The sequence below is a fragment of the Protopterus annectens genome, chromosome 2.part1 (genome assembly GCF_019279795.1).
Source record: "Protopterus annectens isolate FY-2018-M chromosome 2.part1, PAN1.0, whole genome shotgun sequence".
NCBI classification, from domain to species: Eukaryota; Metazoa; Chordata; order Ceratodontiformes; family Protopteridae; genus Protopterus; species Protopterus annectens.
Window position 1 is genome coordinate 1,666,243,576 of NC_056729.1, and position 13,085 is coordinate 1,666,256,660.

The following is a 13,085-nucleotide window of genomic DNA, read 5'->3' on the forward strand; positions in this document are numbered from 1 at the left end:
GAAGCCAGACCCCAAAAAATACTGGATGCCATAAGGAACTATGGGTGTGAACTGGAAGTATACAAAAAAGGTGCTATAGTCTTGAATGGTATAAGCTCCCCATCTACGTGAAGCACAGTTCATTTCTCATCCTGTTCAAAAAAAAAGCCTTGATCATTGTATGGCAAATCGCAAATTAACCCCAGTCTGGTCCCCATGTCTATGAAGGACAGCAGTGAACAATAAGTAAATTAACCCACAACTAACATACCCATCATCGCCACCACATAACCCTTAACTACTGTAGATCGGAGTGCAAGTGACATGCACTGTATTTTTAACAAGCATGTCAAGGCTTTACGTCTGCATATAAAATCCCATACACATGCACTCGGGGGGGCATTTTGTAAGAACACTCACAGTGACAGCATGCATGAATGCAGTTGTTAGTTTGTATATAAGTTAAAGTAAGTAACCTTAAGTAATTATGTGTTTGTATAAAATAAAGCTACTTGAACAGAGCCCGTGAAGACTTTTCTATTCTATCCAGAATGGGAGATAGGCATGCTGACAGAACTGGGATCAAAGAGAATAAAATCCGGAGCCATGAGGTGCAGAGACAACAGTGAAGGTAAAACTGAGAGAAAAGAGGACAAACAGAGCCAGAAAAGAATCGAAGGCAATAAGAAGTAACACAAATTAACTGCCTTACAGTCTGGAGAGAAGGGAGCACAGAAGGTGAATCTGTGCCAGCCTTTCCCAGGTGTGTGTGTGTGTGTGTGTGTGTGTGTGTGTGTGTGTGTGTGTGTGTGTGTGTGTGTGTGTGTGTGTGTGTGTGTATGTGTGTGTGTGTGTGTAAATCAAATCTCAGAGTGTGTGTGTCAGCAACTTGGAGCAGGGACACAAAGCACTAGTTTCACAGAAAGGGTGTGGGAGTGGGATAACCGTCGCTGTGCGCCATTCAGCGGGCACAAAGCCTGAGGTGAGGCTATGATTGAACATGGTACTTAGGTTGGGTGCCAGTTCGTTCTATAGTTCATGTAGAACGCAGCCTGGGATGTTGTCTGGTCCCATGGATGCTGTGTTCTTGGCTTTGGAGAGTATGTTTTTGCCTGTGCAGCCGTGATTACAGGAACTTTGCATTCTTCCGGTATACAGATAGGCTCTTTAGGGGGTGAGAGGGGGGGTAAAGTTAGCACTGAACCTATCTGCCAAGATGTTGGCAATATCATTTGGGTTTGTATATTTAGTGCCATTGTGCTGTAACTCAGAGCAGATCTGAGTGTTGCCAATGAGATTCTTGACATAGCTATAGAATGCTTTGTGGTTGTCTTTAGAATCAGTGGCGATTTTGTTTTCATAACTAGCTTTGGAAGATTTTATCAGGGATCGCAGCTTCTTACTGAGGCTGACCAGGGAGATCCTCCACTCATGGGATTTTACTCTCTTTTGCAACAGTTTCTTCCTTCTGTTGTGCAGTTTGTTTATGGCAGGGGACCACCAGATTAGCTTCCTTTATTTGGAGGATAGTGTTTTGGTTCTGTTTGGGATAGCACGATCCATGCACTTGTGTAAGTGCTGATAAAGTGCAATTGTGTAGGATTCAGTAGTCATAACTGTATTTTCCATCTGCATAGGTGTCATGAAGTTCATCACTTCTGTCTTAAGAAGCATGATGTTGGCTTTGGAGAAATTATTTACCATGGTTTCCTTAATGGGGGGTGGGGGCAGGATGTGGATATCTAGGGTAATTAGCTTATGGTCGGATCGGACCAATGAGGTGATGACTTCAGGTGTGAAACACCGGTCACTCATGTTGGTAATGATTAGTTCTAGGATATTGTTGCCCCTGGTGGGGGTGTGGATAGGTTGATCCAGGGCATTGGAGTTTATGAATTCCAGAAAGTCTTGAGCAAAGGAGTTGGCACATGAGTAGCTTTCCCAGTTAATGGAGGGGTAGTTGAAATCACCCATTATTAAGGTGCTTGGTTGATCCCTAATATTTTCCAGTACATCAAGAAAAGAGGAGTGGGAATCCTGGGTCATGGTGGGGGACCTGTAGCAAGCTACAATTTGGATTGCACTTTTGCCCAGAGTTAGTTGCACTTGGATAATCTCGGCTGCATTATGCTGAGCAACTAGCCTGGAGGTGTGGATGTCCTTAATGAATATGGACACACCTCCGCCTTTGGTGTTCCGGTCCAGGTTACATGGCTGAAATGTGTGGTATGAGTTATAGCCTGGTAGTGCAGGGGTGCTCTCTGGAACCTTGAACCAGGTCTCAGTCACTGCACAGATATCGATGTTCTTCATTTTAAGGAGTGCCTCGAGTGAGTGCATTTTGAGATTTAGACTTCTAGCATTGAGTAGCATCACCCTCTAATATTAGAGGAGACTGAAGCCTCAGCAGCATTCTGTATTCTGTCTTGGATCTGACAACAAGGACCACTCACCCATCTTGCCTTGCTTTCTTCAGGAAGTAGGAAGAGTAATTATTTTAGTCAATCAGGAGTAGATAGTGAGACTAGCTAAATACTTTTTTTCTATAACTGTGTGAAACTTTCCATCTGTGTTTTTAATATTCCCTGCAACATGAAACTCTGGTGTTTATTATAAATAGATATTTAGTATTTTCATGTTCTTTATTTATTATTAAATATATTTAAACTTCTCATTGTGGCTGGTCCTTTTAGAAAAATATTTAAGTTTTGAGAGTATTTGCACATATTTATTTAGTGATAACTCTGGCCACTCCTAAAAGCCTTGCTGTTTCATCAGCACTACTATTTGTATTAATATTAATTTCACTCAGTATAATTGGGTACCCTTGTAAGAGCCTTAAAGTAGCTGGCAGGGGTTCTGTTGGCAGCTATAACTAACTTATAGTCTGGGCAGAAGAGGTACAGTAGGGGAATCTATGCCAGCCTTTCCCAGGTGTGTGTGTGTGTGTGTGTGTGTGTGTGTGTGTGTGTGTGTGTGTGTGTGTGTGTGTGTGTGTGTGTGTGTGTGTGTGTGTGTGTGTGTGTGTGTGTGTGTGTGTGTGTGTGTGTGTGTGTGTGTGTGTGTCAGCTACTTGGAGCAGGGACACAATGCACTGATTTCATGAAGATGGTGTGGGAGGACTTAGCTTGGAACCGCAGCTAAGGATTCAACTCTAAGCTGTGCCACTGGGGAGTCTTATCGGGTGTATGTACAGATATAGAGGAACAAGCCCACAGACTGAGCATGTTCCCTGGGTGCTCTTAAGGGAAATTGTGCTTGATGTGGAGAAGTCAGCATCTGGAAATACTAAGTGTATCCATTTGTATTCCAAGCGAACGTCCCTCTCCAGTGTCAGCGGTGAAGATTAAGGCTCCTTGATTACCGGCCCAGTTTGGGGATGTCGCATCTGTGGTTGTTGGCTTTTCTAGTTCTATCTGCCTCCAAATTGCCTTGCAGAAGTACAAATTAGCCAGAGACTTAGTTGTTTGGTAGTTGTTTGTTGTTTAATCTGCACTTGAGATCTGCTATTGTTCTTCTACATTAAGAAATTTCAGGATCATCTGTTTACGTGATCTATATGAGTTGGGAATCACTACAGGGAGTTCAAAGTGTGGTTGTTTATTGGCTAGAGGGCATAGGAGTCAGTTTTCAAGATTTTTTTCTCTGCTATAAATCTGGCAAGTTTGCATGAAGCTGCCCACCATGCAGCAGTGGTTAGCAATGTCCTGTACAGTAGCAAATGTCTAGACAGTAAAATTTCCCTATAAAGTTATGATTAGGTCTGTAACCTGTAAAACAATGTGGCACCGTACAGAATTAAACTAACAGAAGCTAGCTTGTACATGGCACTCCCAAATCTATTACTATATAACATCTTGCCTTCAACCCCAGAAACTACCCTAGGAGACCCCTGTTAAAATCCAATCCTTAATCCTAAACAGCCCAGCCTCTTACAGATCTGGACATCATGGATTTGTAATTTCCAAATGTCTCTGAGCCCAGCTTTGTAGATTTGGCTATCATAAGGCAATGTAACAATTGTCTTCTTCTCAAACAATGAGTTAATCATTAAAGAAAATAACACGGATATGTAAGAGATGTAAATACACAACTTCCTTGGAGGCAAAAATCTCGCATACAAAGGAGGTTGTTAGGAATATCCACACTACATCCCTCACACACCATTCACCACACCTACAGATTGTCTTATGCTGAGGTGCTTAAAAGTAACCTTCCCAAATCTCAAAGACCTCCAAAGCCACCTAACAACAACATTGCTCCTCAGCAATCACTAAAACACTCACCAAAAGCAACACCAAACATCTAACATAAACTTACACCCAGTCATCTCCCAGGAGCAAAGCCCATTATGCAATGCACACATTTCATCTAATACTCTTGTCATCGGTGACTCCAGTGTATGACATACAGATGCCCCACTCACCAGGTTAGACAAGAAGAAGATAATGGATAGTTGCCTTTCTGAAACCAGGATCTGCATTATCATGCATGCAGTCACTGCACTCTTGCCTCTTGATCCTGGTCAAGACGGATTCTATAATAGGTTCATAGGTTGATACTAGGCTATCTGCCCTAGGACATTTACAAGCCTAGCCAGAGTGTGTTTGGCTTTCACCGCCCTTCTTAGATTAGTTGACTGTGCCTCTGTATAGTAGGTCACAGAAGATAGCCCATTTAAAGTTAGTTTACTGTGCCTCTGTCTAGCAGTGACACAGAAGAGATCCCAGGGGTAAATTTACGATCTTCCATCCAAACATCAAGATTCTTCTTGAAGAGGGTCATTGAGGGGCTCTGTCTGACATGGATTGGGATTTTGTTCCAGAGTGAGAGGAGCCTCTGGGATATGAATCTGTCCCTCCAGCATGTTCTATTTATTTCTGTGCTGAGGTTTAAGTCACTGGAGCGTGTAGTTCTGATGGATTTGGATTTCTTGAGGGGGAGCATGTCCATTAATTCTGGGTTGGACATGGCTTTATACGTCAGGCACAGATCGCCTCTGAGTAGGCGGTAAGCAACTGAGTAGAGCTGGAGTTTCTTTAGCCTAACTGCGTGGGGCATCTGTTTGAGTCCCTTGATCCTCTTGGTGAGGTACTTTTGGGGTCTTTCTAGTTGTAGCAGTTGTCGGGTAAGGTACATCCCAAATGGGGCATTGTATTCAATTATGGGCCTGATGAGTGATGAGTAGAGGGGCACAATGAGCTCTCTTGATCTAGATGTGAACCCCTTCGTGATAAGGTGGGCTATATAGAATGTCTTTCTAACCACTTTGGCAATGTGATTGTCAAAGGAGAGGTTGCAATCTACTTGGGTCCCCAAATCCCTAATTACTTCTTCCGTACTTGACGGATTACCACCTATGTGGTAATTTGTGGGCACTTTGTTTTTCCCAAAGGGGATGACTATGCACTTTTTGGCATTTAGCTTTAGGCCATGGCTCTGGCACCAGTTATCCATCTCTGTGAGACCTTCTTGGAGGATGCTTGCCTCAGCCGGTGAGTTGATTATAGCCCCCAGCTTGCAGTCATCTGAAAACTTTGTCAGCCATAGTCCTCCTGTGTAGCCTGTACCTCAGAGAAATATATACCGAACAAGAGAGGTCCCAGGACTGAGCCTTGTGGGATGCCACTTGTAACTGGTCTAGAGTCTGACATGGCACCTGCAATTCTGACCATGTGGGTTCTATCCCTAAGCCAGTTTGCAACCCATGTTTTGACATAGGGGTTGATATTTAAACTGGTGAGCTTATTTATGATACCCGAGTGGGGTATTGTGTCGAAGGCTTTTGCAAGGTCAAGGTAGGCTGTGTGGACTACCTTCCCTTCGTCTATGGCCTTGGTGACTGTTTCAAAGAAATTGACCAGGATCAAGAGGCAAGATCTGCCCTTAACAAAGCCGAATTGGGTAGGATCCAGTGTTTGGAGGTTCCCAATGTCTTTGTTTATGAGTTCCATGATGATACACTCCATAGCTTTGCAGACCAGGCTAGTTAGGCTTATAGGGTGATAGTTTCCGGGGTCCGTTGTGGCACCACCTTTATGGAGTGGGACCACTGTTGCTGTACGCCATTCTTTGGGTACATATCCTGTTGTAAGGCTGAGACTGAACAGTGATTTTAAGTGAGGGTTCAGTTCTTCTTGAACTCATGTAAAATGCAGCCCGGGACACCATCCAGTCCCATTGATGCTGTGTTTTTTGCTTTGGAGAGGGCAGCTCTCACCTGTGCATCTGTGATGTCAGGGAGGCTACACTCTGTTGAGATAGTCATTTGCTCATTTGGGGGGGGGGGTTTGCACTGAACCTGTCTGCCAGGATGTTGGCAATGTCTGTGGGTTCAGTGTATTTTTTGTCATTTTGCACTAACTCAGAGCATATCTGGGAGTTTCCACCCAGGTTTCTGACATAACTAAAGAAAGCCTTGTGATTATCTTTAGCGTCTTGTGCAATTTTTATTTCAAAGCTAGCCTTAGATGATTTTATGAGGGATCATAGTTTCTTGCTAGTACTGATCAGAGTTGCCTTCCCTTTCAGGGATTTTGCTCTATCATGTAGTAGCTTCCTCCTTCTGTTGTACAGCTTATTTATGGCTGGGGTCCACCAGACAGGTCTCCTGCCTTGGAGGAGTGTGTCTTGGTTTTATTTGGGATAGCATGATCCATGCATTCCTGTAGGTATCCATAGAATGCATTTGTAAAGGATTTTGCGGTTTGGGCCATATTTTCCACTGGCCCTGGGGCTTTGAAGGATTCCACCTCGGTTTTGAGAAGTGGGAAGTTTGCTTTTGAGAAGTTTTTGACCGTGGTTTCCTTTGCTGGGGGTGGGAACGGGATATGGATGTCCATAGTAATTAATTTATGGTCAGATCTTACCAATGAGGGGTATACCTCTGGTATGGAACATAGGCGGTAAGCAACTTGTTGGTGATGATCAGGTCCAATATATTTTCCCCTCTTGTGGGAGTGGTGACCAGTTGTTCCATAGCATTTCAGTTTATAAATTCTAGGAACCATTGGGCTAGGGTGTTGGGGCTTGAGTAGTGCTCCCAGTCTATGTTTGGGTAGTTAAAGTCACCCAATATAATGGTGTTTGGAGAGACCTTCATATTCTCCAGTGTCTTCAGGAAAGCCGAGTGGGGTTCCTGAGTTTGGGAGGGTGGTCTGTAGCAGGCTACAAACTGGACGGCAGTTTTTCCCACTGTTAGTTGCACATGGATGGTCTCAGATTCTTCGTGCAGTGCCACTAGCCTGGAGGTATGGGTATCTTTGATAAATATGGATACTCCCCCTCCTCTTGTGGTTTGGTCCGAGTTTTGGGGCCAAAAAGCATGGTATGAGGTATAGCCTGGTAGTGCTGGGGTGCTCTCGGGAGCCTTGAACCAGGTTTCTGTTACTGCACAGATATCGATATTCTCCATACTGAGGAGAGCCTCGAGTGCGTGCATCTTGAGGTTTAGACTTCCGTTGAGCAGCATTACCCTTAGTTTCTTTTTCCTTGTGTTGTCTAAGGAGGTGGGTTTGTCTTTTGAGACTTGCCTAAAAAAGGCAGTATGAGGATGGCAAGAGCCTTGGCCAGTATTCAAAAACCCAGGGGTGACAGGTGCAAGCCGTCCGTAGTGAAGCAACGTGGCTTGTCAAGCATGTCACCCCAGGCTGACAGACAGTGGATCCCCTTTGAGTGACACCAATACTTTAGCCAGTTGTTGAAATTGATCATTTTGTCTTTATACTGTGGTATCATTCTTGGTGAGGGTAAGATGCTACTCAAGGTCAGGGTCATACCGGCCTAGGCCACATGATCAGAGAGCTCCTCTATGTCTCTTTTCATGTAATCCAGGGAGGTACATCTCAGGTCATTCACACCAGCATGGAAAATGACAGAGTCATATTTGTACTTGCTTTGGAGTGACCTGAGTGCTTGTGTTATGTGGCGGATCCTGGCACCCGACAGGCAGCTTACAGTGACCTTCTCCTTGTTCAGCCTGGTGAGAGGGACATCAGTGTGTTTGACAATAGAGTCACATATTACAAGTGTATTAGGTGTGTTGTTTAGCCTTAAGGGCTGTGACTGTGTGGCACACTGACTTTGTGAACTATGTGATACGTGGGTATTGTTGTGGGGTAGCAGTTGCTTGGATGTCTGCTTTGGAAGTCTCTGTTGCTTGGGCAGATTTTTATTTAGAGCCTCCGAGTATGTTTTTGTGTGTTTATGTGTTTGGTTTGCTGTTGCGATAGGTCTATTTGAGACTGGATTTGTGGTGTGTGTGATTACCTTCTCCTCCAGACTGACCGTGTCAGTACTATGTTGAGAGAGCTCAGCCTCCAGTTTGGCTATATAGTTGCATCTCTCACATATATTTGAGCTTGTTGGGAAGAGGAGAGGGTGGTCTGTGTACATAAGGCAGTTGTAACATTGCCTCAAGATTCCCGTATTCACCAGCTGGACTGGACAGTAAACCTGAAACTGACTTTTGGACATGCCAGAATAGTATAAGGAATTACTTTTTGACTTGATCAAAAAGGACCAATAGGGAGCCAAGTACTTAAAGGGAGTATAAGAGGGTGTAGTGCTTTAGTTTATTAGCGCTTACTTATAAGACACTTATCCTAGCTACTGCTGAGTTTTAGAAGGAAAATAGAGTGCTTACTTTGAGATTTGGAACAGTTCTAAGGGAAAAAGTGAAGAGCAGACTTTGTGGAGCCAGGAATAGTTTAAACCTGATTAAGCGGCGCTGCCCGATGCTGCGCTATGCGCAAAAGAGGGTTTTAAGAGAGGGAGATCAAGGAGTTTGGAATTGACCCAAAATGGCCAATAAAACTACAGTTTCTAGGCAGTGACCACTCCCACAGGGGCAGGCAGGCTGTTTAGTGTTTACCACTGCCACTGATGAACACAGACACTTCCCTTTAGCCCAAGCAAGCAATGGCCTCCAAGAAACTTATAAACAGTTCAGAACAGCAAATCTGTAACTGAACTTTTTTTTTAAATTTCAGAAAGTGGGGAAAAAAGCAAGATTTTTTTTTTTTTGTTTTGTTTAAAGATAGCAGAGATACACAAGTAGCAACAAGTTAGAACAGTGCAATAAATGACCCTACACTTGAGTGCTAGGCCAGAGACAGGTAAAATGCAAGTTTTAAGAAAAAGAAATATTTTAAAATAAGTGCAACACAGGAAAGGCAGTAAACAGGCTCTAGATGTGTTCTAAATACAGTTCCTAATACAGATATCAAGTTTAGCAAGCTGGAAACTGCCAGAAAGTAGGAGGCAATGCAGAAATTTTAATAAATAATCTGTAGAAAAATACTTAAAATCTCAAAAGTGGCTCCTTTCTTCTCTCAGCGTTTTCTCCTCTTGGGCTAGGGTGTTGGGATGCTTCAGCAACAGCCAACAAGTCTGAAAAGACGCCAAAACCACATGGGTATAAATGACCTGACATGTACCTCACTGCAGTATATGAGAAGTGAGTTAATGCATCTCTCAGAATATGTGTCACAGATAGGTATAAGCCTTGCATTCAGCAACATTCTACCATCTCCAAGGATGATGATACAGTATGAACATAAAATGACTGAATTAAATAATTGGGCTAGTTTCTGCTGTCACTCTGGGGTGATCCAATATCTGTCTGCATGGGAGAACATGGTCAACAAACCACATTGTTTTGACAAGGATGGGCTGCATCTGTCCTCCCTAGGCTTTTGGCTATTGTCTGAAACTTTATCCATCCCCCTTAAAGCCATTTTAGGCAATGCAAAAAAGAGAAAAATACAAACACAGTGAAAAAGTCTCCAAACAACCTTAAGGTGCTACTGCTTACTGCAAAGAGATTAAACAGAAAAAAAAAACTCCACACCCTTCAAGTCATTCTCACTCTGGAGAATATAGACATTTGTGCCATGACTGCAACTCGGTTTAAAGCTGTAGAAAGTACACTGGCCGTGCAACCCTACAGTACCTTCCGCACAGTTAGAACAATAACAGCACAGACTGGGGCCAAAGGTGGAGATGTCTTGATCTACTTTAGCAAAAACCATACCTCTAGGTTGGTTAAACATGATGGAGTTCATCCACATGCATGTCAGCATAGACAAGGTCCCTTACCATATCACGATTGGCTACAGGCCACCATCTATGCCCCTAATAACACAAACACACTGGAGCAGATTGTTCACTGCCCAACCAGAGAATCAAACATACTAGATCTGGTAGTCACTAAAATGGGAGGATGCTGAACCCCCCCCCACCTCCGTCACATCCTCAGTAGTGAGGTTGGATTACAACATTATTTCCTTTGAAGCAAAAATCAACCTAAAAAATAGCTAAAACCAATAACAATTAGGAACTATTCTAAGGCAAACTACATCCTATTAAGTGACAGTTTGTCAAAGTTCAAGGCTCCCCCTAACCCTGAGTTCACAGCTACCTATGCAGAATTATTCACAGAGTCCCTATACAAATGTGTGAATGGCTGAACTGAGGCTGCTGTACCAACCAGAAATAAACGCAAAACAAATACTAAAAACAAACCCCACTTGAGGAATCCTCATCTAAACAGGGTAAATAATAAAAGAAAAAAAAAACTCATGGCCAAAATCAGGAGGAGCAACTCCTGTAAATACAAATGTTGTCTTATATAGCTAAATAAGAAACTAAGAGTCTATTCAATTACAAGGTCAAGATGGCCTCACAGGCTAAGGACAATCAGAAGGCCTACTTCAGCTATGTCCAGAACCTTAAAGGTAACACACAGCAGTGTGCAGAACTGGTGGTGAATGGTGCCACCTTCACTAATCATGTTTACATAGCAAATATACTGGCTGATAAATTCAGCTCAGACTTCACCCCTTCACTCCCCCCAGCTCCTGCAGGTAAAATCCCCTCCAAAATACTACCTCCAACTATTAGCAGGGGCCATATGCCGGCAGCACTCACTAAAGCCAAGAACACCACCTCCATGGGTCCTAACAACATTCCTGGTTGCCTCCTGAACAGTCTAAAGCAGAACTTTGAAACATGATATGCTCCAAGTAAATGAAGTACTGAAACAGTCATTCCATTCCAAGGAAGCAGGGTAGACCATCAACCGTCTCAGGGAACTATAAACCTATCAGTTTAACAAGCCTAATATTAAAAGCCATGGAACAAATTATCATGGAAATGATAAACAAGGACATTGGCAGCCTTCAGACACTGGACCCATTCCAGTTTGGTTTTGTTAAATGAAGGTCATGCCTCCTTAACCTGGTAGACTTCTTTGAGAGGGTCACTGAGGCAATGGATGGGGGTAAAACAGTACATACTGTGTATCTCAACCTAGCAAAATCATTTAATACAATACTCCACTGGAGCATTGTTGAGAAGCTCTCTGAGCTAGGCATAAATCAATACATAACTCACTGGATTGCTGGCTCGCTCACAGATAGGACCAAAGAAGTTATGATCGATGAGACCACCTCCACCAAAGGACCAGTCACCAATGGAGTACCCAAAGATTCCATGCTGGCCAGCTCCTGTTTGGTATATACTTCTTGGAAGTCAAGTCTAATGTTCAAAGTCTCTGGCTCACCATGTTTGCACATGACTGTAAATTGGGAGTTATTATAGATTCACTCCAAACAAACATCTTGTAAAAGTGTTTAAGACAGACAAATGACTAGGGCCAAAGCAATGACTTAAACCTCAGTGCCAAAAAATGCATTATAACGTCCATAGGGGAAATTGTCAACCAAAGTTAATTCCTCCAATAATAAAGCACCCTAAGAGCAGTAGTAGTAGTAAGGGATTTGGGAATATATGTAGACAGTAATCTGGCCTTTGATCAGCATATAGCTAACACAGTAGGAAAATCATTCTATGTCTCCCAACTTATAGGTAAGGGCATGGCATCCAGGTCCAAGGAAGTTATAGCATCCCTCTATTTGGCCTTTATAAGACCTGTCATTGAATACAGTGCCCCCCAGCATGCATCTAACCAGACACTTGCAACAGTTGGAATGCCCACAAAGGTTTTTCACAAGGAGGATTCAGAGCATGAATGCCCTGTCCTACACTGATTACCAAAAGGGTCTGTCCCTGTATTTAGTCACATACAGGTTACTGACAGGGGATCTTTGCCTGGCTTACAGAGCTTCCTCAGACCCAGCCCAGATGGATATGTTGCACATTCACAAAACAAACAGCACCAGAGACACTAGACACATGATCTGAACTTTGCTTTTGAAATAAACAGAACATGCTGGAGAGACACATATATATCCCAAAGGATCCTTCACTATGGAATAGGCTCCCCAGCCACATAAAACAGAGTTCATCCCTAACTCTGTTCAAACAAAACTTTGACAATTGGTTGGGAAATCGTAAATTTACCTCCGGTTTGGCCCCTATGTCCCTTGTGGACAGAAGCCATCAATGAGAAAAGTATTATCCTAACTAACACCTCCTCTACAAATCCTTAGTTACCGCCCTACTAATATGCCCCACTCTGCATAGAAACCCATGATACTCAGGACCCAAATGGTTTGGCTTGTATGGCTAGGCTTGTAAAGACCATAGTGGTTGTTAGCCTGGTAACAACCTATGAGACTATGTTAAGGCATAGCATGAATCACAGTCAGATGTCACACAGAAACTGTCTGTCTCCTACCTTGGTGGTCATCCTCCCATTGTTCAGGATAAAGGTACAGCCACACTCACACCTGAGCCATACCTCTCAATCTCTTAGGTTCATAGGTTCATAGATTCATAGGTAGGTACTAGGCTATTTGCCCTGGGGCCTATACAAGCCCAGCCAAAAATGTACTCTTGCTTTTGCCACCCAAGAAAATTATTTTCCTGTGCCACTGTCGAGCAGAGCCACAGAGGTGATCCCCGGGGTGAATTTCCTATTTACCATCCAATCATCAAGATTTTTCTTGAAGACTGCTAATGAGGAGCTTTGTTTGATATAGATAGGTAGTTTATTCCAGAGTATGGGAAGTCTCTGGGACAGGAATTTATCCCTCCGGCATGTCCAGTTTAATGTGGTGACAAGATTTAGGCCCCTAGAGCATGTAGCTCAGAGGGAATGGGATTTCTTTAAGTGGAGCATGTCCAACAGCTCTGGGTTTGAC